The following is a 9,821-nucleotide window of genomic DNA, read 5'->3' on the forward strand; positions in this document are numbered from 1 at the left end:
GCAGGGAGACCCCAAAGAAACAGAGGAACCCGCTGCCCCCGCCCCGCAGTCCTGCCTGAGGCCGGGCACCAGCGGGTCCAGGAGCCTTGACCGCCGGTCTCGGGGGTCAGCACCCCCGTCTCACGCACGTCCGTAGGCACCGCTCTTGACACTGTGCGTTGTGTGTTGAGGACCCAATGATGACTCTCCTTCTAAGGGGAGGGGCTGATGGCTGCTTATTCACCAAAGTAGTTTTCTGATGCTGGCGAACCAAGAGCCAAGTTTGGGAGCCTTGATTAAGTTTCTGCTCAGCGCCAGAGAAACGAGAATTACTAAGAAGGACTACAACATGCCTGCCTTTCCTAATGGTAGCTGGCTCTGACCCTGTTATTGGTGTGATGTTTCAAATGATGGATTGAGAGAATCATTCCTGCATCTGAGATTCTATTCATTTGCTGTCATTTGTATTCCCAAGTTGCATGTCTGAAAGTTTCCATTTCTCTTAAACACTAGGTCCCTTGGAATTTTGCTTCCTTATGAAGATTGATTACCTACAACTTGAGGCAACTATTTCTCAAACAAGTAAAGACAAATTTTTAAAACTAGCTTTGCTCTTAGAAATCCCCTCATTATCTCATTTCCAGAAATACGAATAATCTCCCGAGTAATTTATGATCTCAAATCTCAAGATCACGTAGTTTGGCTGATTTTAACGACATACATTTGGTTATACAGAGATTTTAATTATAGCATTTTGAGAGTGTGATTGATACCTGTTAACGTTTAACAGAAAGTATCTGAAAAAGGACAGTTACGAAAAAATGCATAATGATGGGTTTTCACATAATAAACTCATTATATTAAATAGGGTAGAGTTTGCGTTTAGTTTTTAATTAATTTCCTTATTCCTATAGGATAATAGCAGCCTGAATCGGAATCTCTTTACATATCTTCCCGAACCATAGAGCTCAACACAGACAGTAAACAAAACCCCCTTAACGAGGTGGCCTTGCTACCCTCATATGGGAAATAATTATGAAGTTTGGTCGCAGATTTTATTTTGCTGCCTCTCAATCATTTAAAAATCATTATCGAGGTGGGAATATAAAATGGGTTTCAGGCACCAGTTTCCTCCTTGATGTACCCTTTGAGCATCTAGACATGTGGATGGCAGGCTCAGTGGCAGCCTGTGCGTGCTCTGAGGCCGAGGGGAGGGCTGTGCGCCCAGGCCTGATCCCAGGAGACCTGGGCAGGCAGCAACCCCTCCACCCACTCAAGCCTTCAATCACATCCCTCAGTCGGTCTCCTCCCTGCACTAATTATAACTTAATCAACACCCACAAAGCATTTACTATTTACACTTGCTTCAGGCATTCTGTCTCCTATAATCTTTAAGAAAAATTTTGATCTGGTTATTATCATAAAAGAGAAAACTGCAAAACCAAAATACACAGTCTGGAGGCTAATTTAAAGGCAGCGAACCGCAGTGGATCCAGAACCCTAACTTTCAGCTTCAGACCACCCTCCCTCGGGGGCACAGCTGCGCTGCCCCAGGGACCCTGTCTCGGGGGGCATCCTGGGACACGCCGTCCCCTGGTCCCAGCTCTGTTCCGCGTGCCTGTCTCCACCGGCATCTTGTGTCTTATGTGGCTCCTGTTTTAGCAGAGAAAACGACTTACCGCGGGGGGCCAGGCTTAGTCGGCTGGACTGTGGAGGGGGACCCTGCAGAGGAAGACGGGTCCCAGGCAAGGGGTCCACACCAGTGGAGTCTGGGCGGTGGGGAGGGAATGAGCGGGGCCAGCAGATGCAAACTGTTACATCTAGGATGCATAAACAACAAGGTCCTACCGTAGAGCCCAGAGAACTGTATTCGGCATCCTGTGATAAACTACAATGGAAAAGAATACGAAAAAGAATGTATATGTAAAACTGAATCACTTTATTGTGCAGCAGAAATTAACACAACACTGTAAATCAACAATATTTTAATAAAATTGAAAAAATCGATGTGCTGTTGCCAGTAACAGGTTGTAAATCTAAAACAATTATTTTTAAATTATCAATAAAAAATTCAATCTTAAAGAAAACAAAACAAAAGCCAGAGGATTTTGACATATCAGAGCTCAAGGCCGCGGCTGGTCCCAGGGAAGTGACGGCTCTTCGTCTCCAGGGGCCACTGATGCTGTGAGACAGGAAGTGACAGCGCTTCCTGTGGGGCAGGTGGGGTCACAGGGGAGCCCTGAGAGGCCAGGTGACAGGAAGGAGGAGGGTCAGGGGCTGGAGGGGAGCCAGAGGCCCGCGGGGATGCTGGGGATGCGCTCACGACACCGGCGGCTTGAGGGGAGGCCGCTCTCGCCCCAAACCTTTACCCTCCTGAGCTTGGGGGTTTGCAGGCAGGAGGCAGGTACAGAGGTCAACCCCGGCCCTGCCCGCGAGCAGCGGGAGACGTGGGTGCAGGTCAGGCCCCCGGGCCTGGGGAGGTTGTGTTCTCCAGGCCCCCAGCTCAGGATCCTTCCTGACCCAGCAAAGGGACAGGTCGCTGCAATTTCCTCAGGGCGACAGCTTTCCTCCACCTGAGCGTGCATCAGGGTCATGTCCACGTGGGCTTAAATTCACCTTCCGGAAGGACAGAAAATAGCGATAATAAAGTTACTGAAATGACAAGGGCTGAGCGGTCTATCCACCCCTACACTCTCAGTGTCCTGAATGGAGGAACCGCGTCTCTGTCAGATCCCGCCTGTAGCTTCCATTCAGCTGACACATGGTCCACGGTACATTTATTTAAAATGATCTGAGCGCCGTGAAGGTGGTGATTATAGCACAACGCCTGCAGCGTCGATGACAGGCTGCTCATTTTCTGCACAGAGAAGTTACTTATTTTGGAGGAGCTCTTTTTATTCTCCTCAGAGGGAGGAAAAGGAACGTTTTGGGGACCCTGGAAACCAGATGCACCGTGTTCTGATTCTCTTAAATAAATAATTTAACGTGTGATGATATAAGCATTCTGTTTTCAAAAATAGTCCCTCGTACTTATGCCTGCAATTCACTGCCAATGTTCTCAAGGTTCCTATTTATTCATTTCCACCTCAGGGATGTGACTTGAATATAAATGATATTTCGGATCATTTGTGAGCATGCAGTGTAATTTCTTTCCTTGTCGCTTGGCGCTGTTGAGACGCACAAAGTCGGTGCTTTCGTGTGGGGTCCGTGGGGCGGATGAAACTCAGAGGGAACCAAGGGACCACTTCCTGCCATCGCTGGGGCCACGGATTTGCAAATGTCCGGGGTCCTCTTCTCTGCAGACCCCGGGCTCTGAGGGCAGGGCGGCACCTCTTCAGCCTCTGGGGACAGGCGCCCTGTGTCCTGTTCCTCGGTGTCTCCCCTTCAGCCTCGCGGCTTGGCCTGCGCTCTCGGATCGGGAAGCTTTACCTCCTCCGGAGAACCTGCCCGGCCCGCTGTTGCCTGGCTCCTCCCGAATCCCGGGGGCCGGCGTCCAGGGCTCGCCCACCACGGACCCACGCTCCTCCTCACACGGCCAAGACCAGGCTGGATCTCTGCTCTAGTCAGTAGCCTGCTTGACGCTCACTGATTTCTGTCGCTGCTGAGATCCCACGGAATTCGCGGCCCGGACCTCCCAGCAGGAGGGCCGCTTCCAACTGCACCACATTCGGCTTGTCCCCCAGATGCCCACCTTTCTCCACCCGTGCGCCCCCAGGACCCGCCACAGGGTGACCTGAGGGGCCTGGAGAGGCCCCGGGTCTCTGGATTTCAGCATGGACTTTGGCAAAGTCTCCAGAAGTAGCTTTCCTCCCCAGAAAGGGGTATGAGCTGCCTGGCAGCACGTGGGAAAGTCGGCGGGGGAGCGGGAGGCTGCTTCTGAGGCCTGGGGTGAGAACCAGAGGCTTTCACGTGTCCCGGTCCGTCGTGAGGAGGAAACGTTTTCACACTCCTCGGGCCCGTCATCGAACGCGCGCCTTCAGGGACACTGGCTGTCACCTGGCTCCCGTCCTGCTCGGGCGCCGGGGGTGTGCCGCGGGCAGCGACGTCGTGAGGCTGGCCCCCCGGGGAAGCTGCCCTCGGCCGGGGCCCGGCACGCCCGCACCCCTGCCCTGCGGTCGCCCCTCGCCCCTCCCTCTCCGTGTCACTCGGCCCAGCAAGGGAGCGTCGTCGCCGGGGGATCCTCCATGACCGAGGGAAGACAGGAGCGGGATCGGAGGCTGCGCCCCTGGCCGGCGCGCGTCCGCTCGGGGAGGAACGGGTCTCGAGATGAAAGGACGCCTTTGGACGGGGGAGGCGATGCTGAGAGCCACGCCGCGCAGGACCCGGGTCCGCACATCTCAGACGTGAGAGGCTTCTGGGAGGCGTCTCGAGCAGAACGGCAATGTATTTTTAGCCTCATACATCTTAGACTTAAATAGATTTTTGTAATTAGAGTCGACATAATGGATATTACTGATTTCTGAGTCTATTATGTTAAATTCCAAATTATACTGTGGCTGATTATTTAGGTTACAGCTGGGCATGATTTTAAATTTACACCCGTTAGGTTTAGCCCCTTTGATAATTAGGACTGAGGAGTCACGCTGCGCTTTATTTCCGTTCTTTTGTTTTTTGCTTTTTGATGGTGCCTCAGGGTCTGATAAGCAGTAAATTTGGAAATTCACATTTCTATCAGGAAGGTCTGAGTGCGTCTAATGCTACGTGCCTTATTGCTTCTTCATAGTTGATTTCTGATCATCGCAGTGCTGTACAGGTGAGCACAGGGGTTATACGTCAATAAAATAGTGAATCCGCACCCAGGCCTTCAGATGACTGGCAAGCTCAGTTCCCAGAGAATGTGATGAAAAGCGGGAGGTGCTCGGGAAGGAGGGGTGCCCGGGAAGGAGGGGTGCTCGGGAAGGAGGGGTGCCCGGGAAGGAGGGGTGTTCGGGAAGGAGGGGTGTTCGGGAAGGAGAGGTGCTCGGGAAGGAGGGGTGTTCGGCAAGGAGGGGTGCCCGGGAAGGAGGGGTGTTCGGGAAGGAGGGGTGCTCGGGAAGGAGGGGTGTTCGGGAAGGAGGGGTGCTCGGGAAGGAGGGGTGTTCGGGAAGGAGGGGTGCTCGGGAAGGAGGGGTGTTCGGGAAGGAGGGGTGCTCGGGAAGGAGGGGTGTTCGGGAAGGAGGGGTGCTCGGGAAGGAGGGGTGTTCGGGAAGGAGGGGTGCTCGGGAAGGAGGGGTGTTCGGGAAGGAGGGGTGCTCGGGAAGGAGGGGTGTTCGGGAAGGAGGGGTGCTCGGGAAGGAGGGGTGTTCGGGAAGGAGGGGTGCCCGGGAAGGAGGGGTGCCCGGGAAGGAGGGGTGTTCGGGAAGGAGGGGTGTTCGGGAAGGAGGGGTGCTCGGGAAGGAGGGGGTGGGGACCACAGGAGGTAGAACAGGGATGAGAAACACCCTGCTGATGGATGGTGTCCGCAAGGCCGAAGGAGGGACCCACCGAAAGGGCTGGGCAGGTCGCTGGAAGGAACATCGGTTACTGAGAGTGGTTATTTTTATGGGATAGACGCTGATACGGTGACTTTTCAACTGAACACTCAGAACAACTGATAATTGTCATTCGATCGCTTATTTATCAGGACCTTCGCATCAACAGCACTGTCATCGTCCCCGTCAGGCCGCTGCCCCCAGACCGTCAGAGGGGGAGTGCTGCGTTACCAGCTCAGCAAGGAGAAGCCCTGGGCTTGGAGGACACAAAGCACTTCACACGCGAAGAAAAGCTTTATTTTTATTATGCGAATGCTTAGATTTGATTGCATGGGAGATTTTCAGTGGTTTGATGTTTTAGCTTGGCTTTGAAGGAAAAAAAAGGACTTTTCAAAAGCAAAGAAATAGGAAACAAAGTTGTTAACGGTGAGTGAAAGGAAAATGAAAGTGGATGTTTATAAACACACCTTCATTCCACTTCTCCAGCCAGGGGCTTCCATGGAAACAGGCTCCCAGGCCCACCCCACTTCTCGCTCGGGGCCGACGCCACCGCCCCCTTCCTGCCCCTCAAACCCCACAGCACGTTTCCTCCTGGGGCCTCTGTACCTGCTGGTCCTTCCTCCCCGGTTCCTGGCGTCTACCCAGGTCTCCACCCAACAGCACGAGGAGGTCAGAGCAAGAACGAGGCCTCAGCCCCTAAGGGCTCACCTCCTCACCCGAATTTCTCGAGCTCCAGCCTGGATCTGAGGCCTCTAGAAATAAGAAATTGGCAGATGCCCCAGGTGGTGAGCGTTGCGGGCAGGCGCCTGCGCGTTGCGGGCAGGCGGCCTGCAGACTCCAGGTCTGGGAGTGGACGGAGGCTGCGGCTCTCACCTGCGGGTGGTGGGCTGAACGTGCCTCCTCGTGGACCTAGGAAGGGAGCCGAGGCAGCCATAGCCCCCAGAGCTGACCACAGCCTCCACCGTGTCCTGGCCGCGGAAGCCACGTCTCAGGATGTGCTGAAGCCTCCCTGTCACCATAGCAACAGGAAGAGCTGGGTACACTGGGTGAAAGATGGGGAATTTCAGGTGAGACCTGGAAACTTAAAAGGAACCAAATTGGATTTCTAGAAGTGAAAAATCAAGTACCAGATATTAAAAATTCCTTAGATGGAATTAAAAGCAGATTGTGCAAGACAAGAAAGAACTGGTAAAAATTGAGGCCTGTCTGTACTCGTTACCCAAACTGAAACACAGAGAGAAAAAAATGAGAAAAAAGAACACAGCCTCAATCCCCTGTGGAAGGAACAGTATAAACAACTCAAACGTGTTGGTACTTTACACCCCAGGAAAAAATTTCAATGAGAAAGAATGGACAGAAAATATATTTGAAGCAATATTGGCGGAAAATAACCCAAATTATCTGAAACAGCAATCTGCAGATCCAGAAAACACAGCAAAACCTGAACAGGATAACGACAAAGAAAGCCACCCAAGGTCCCTGGGAGCAAGTTGTTGAAAAACGAAGATAAAAAAGCAGCCAGATACAAAAAGGGATTTATTCCACATCGGGAACAATGATAAAACTGTCAGAGGATATTTTGTCACAAAAACAACAATAGGGTCAGAAGAAAATGTCACTGAATAAAAAGTCTGTCAAATTAAAAATATATCTAGCAAAACCATCTTTCAAAGATGAAGAATAAATACATTTTAAGATGAATTAAAGCTGAATAAATCTGTCCCCAGCAGATGCACACCTCAAGAAATGTTAAAGGAGGTTCTTCAGGCTGCAGAGAGATTGTACTGGAAAGAATCACGGTGCCCAGAAGTAATAACGAACACTAGAAATAGTAAATATGAGGATACGGAAAGGCAATTATTTCCCTTTCTTCTGTTACGTTCTTCAAAGGTTAATTGACTATTTAAAACAACAATAGCAACAAAATATGGTGAGTTTTACCACCTAAAATGTAAGTGGAGGAGACCAGCAGATAGGGAAGGAGAGCCTGTGAGTGACGTACAGCGTCGTGAAGGTCTTACGTGACAGACGTATGAGGCTGCCTCAGAGAAAACCGTAAAAACACAAAGATGAGTGTCGTGGTTTTGAGGGACACCACTGAAAGGGAACTAATACAGCCCCAAAGTCAACAGCGGGACAGAAAGGATAATAAGGGGACACAGGAGCACGACTGCGAAAGGCCACAAGCGCTGGACGGGGAGGAAATCCCGCCGTACTGAGAGGGCGGCTCCTTGGCTGTGAGCCCCTGACAAGGCGCTGGGGCTGCAGACTTGGCTGTTGACAAACCCCCGCCCGCCGGGCCTGCGCTGAGAGCCTGGGAAGCGCGTGACCGAGGCCCGGGGAGGGAGGATGCTGGGCTCTCCCAGCTTGTCACGTGCATCCAGTAAGCCACATCTGAAGAGTCTTTAGAAGTGTATTTTTGAGCCCCAAAACGCCCATTCTAAATGAAACCAGCAGTTACTCAAATCCTCTGCCCCAGAACACACACCCACCACCTGTGTCAGATTCACACCAACACGATTGCCTGTGACGTGAACGCTGAACACGTTTTCAGACCACGTGCAATCTCCTGTATAGCTTAGCCACGTGCACTTACAACTTCCCCAGGAAATACCGAAGGTTTAAGCACGTTTGACGACCAACCGACACGACACGTGAACGCCCTGACCCGGATACGGAGCAGCTCCCTCCCAGGGTCTCCACACCATCCCCTCAGGTCACGTCGCTTCCCACAACTGCTCCCCTTATTTCTGTCAGTTTATTTGCCCATGTCTCACTATTTAGGTATCTGAATCGTTTCCAGTCTTCCACTCTGACCAGTTAAGCTGCAGTGAGCGTCCTCTACGTAGTTCCCCGGGACTGTGCTGGTGTTACTCTAAGGTAATTCCTACAACTGGAGTTGCTGTTTGAAAGCAGGTGCACATAACAGTTGAAATGGACACAATAAAATGGCTCTTCAGATGGGCTGTGGAAATTTATACTCCAATAGCCTGTTCGTAAGATCCACATCCTTGACAATTCTACGTTCAGATTTGTCCATTTTTATAAAATGATGGGCTATGAAATTGTCTTTCATGCATATTTTCCTAATTAATAATAATGCTGATGTTTTTCAGAAACTCACTCTTTTTCTCCTGTATGAATTATCTGTTCTCAGTCTGTCCCCACTTTTTTTGTGACAAATCTCTTTATCTTTCAATAGATTTTTTTATTGGATTGTGAATGGTCTTTTTCTAATCTTGATACTAACTCACTATTACAAATGTTGCAAAAACTTCTCAGACTGAAACTTAGCTATACGATCTCTATGGTGTCTTTTTTACTTGGATTTTCTGTTTCTAAAACCATCGTGCTCACAATGAGTATTTTCTCTTTTCCTCTTACTCACAGTTTCCGTTCACTTCATCGGCCTGTACTCCAGGACAGTGTTGAAAATTATGATGGACTTACTTATAATTACTCTTGACTAAAATGGGAATGCAGCAATATTTCATTATGAAAGCACTGATATAGGGTTTTGGTGGGTACTTATTTTTTAAAAATCAAATTTGACAACTTCTATTACTGTTCTTTTAGTATTTTTATTGATTAGTTGATTGAAATTTTATCAAATGTGTGCTTTTTTGTTTATTTTGCTTTTTTTTTAACTCCTTCAATTTGTTAAGTTAATGTGTTCATCTCTTGAATAATCTTTGTATTCCTGAGGTAAATGCTATTTATTCAAGATGGATTTATGTTTCCTAGGACACAGCTAGCTTAGATGTACCAATATTTTATTTAAGATTTTTGTGCTATGCTCATAAATGAGGCTGAGCAATAATTATTTTTTATTCTGCCTTTTAAAAACAAAATTGTTATGATTTTCAATAAAAAATAGAATTAAATTCGGCAACATCTTATGTTTCTGCTGGCCTCTGTACTCACATAGCTGTGGGATGCAACTCCTTTCCTGGGATGGGCAGATTCCTTTCTGGTTGAAATGGTCTTTTTGATTTTCTTTTTTTTTGTTTTATTCTTACTTTTTATATAACTTTTTTTTTTTTTTTTTTTTTTTGCGGTACGCGGGCCTCTCACTGCCGCGGCCTCTCCCGTTGCAGAGCACAGTCTCCGGACGCGCAGGCTCGGCGGCCATGGCCCATGGGCCCAGCCGCTCCGCGGCATGTGGGATCCTCCCGGACCGGGGCACGAACCCGTGTCCCCTGCATCGGCAGGCGGACTCTCAACCACTGCGCCACCAGGGAAGCCCTATATAACTTCTTATCATGGAAAATTTCAAATACATACGTAAAGGAGAATGTAGTATAATTAACTCTAATTGTAGATGGCTTGTCTTTAGATTTTATCACCTCCTGGCCAGTCTCCTGTCCTCTGCTTCTCCCCTCCCCACCCCTC

This window comes from Physeter macrocephalus, chromosome 12 (genome assembly GCF_002837175.3).
Source record: "Physeter macrocephalus isolate SW-GA chromosome 12, ASM283717v5, whole genome shotgun sequence".
Lineage (NCBI taxonomy): Eukaryota > Metazoa > Chordata > Mammalia > Artiodactyla > Physeteridae > Physeter > Physeter macrocephalus.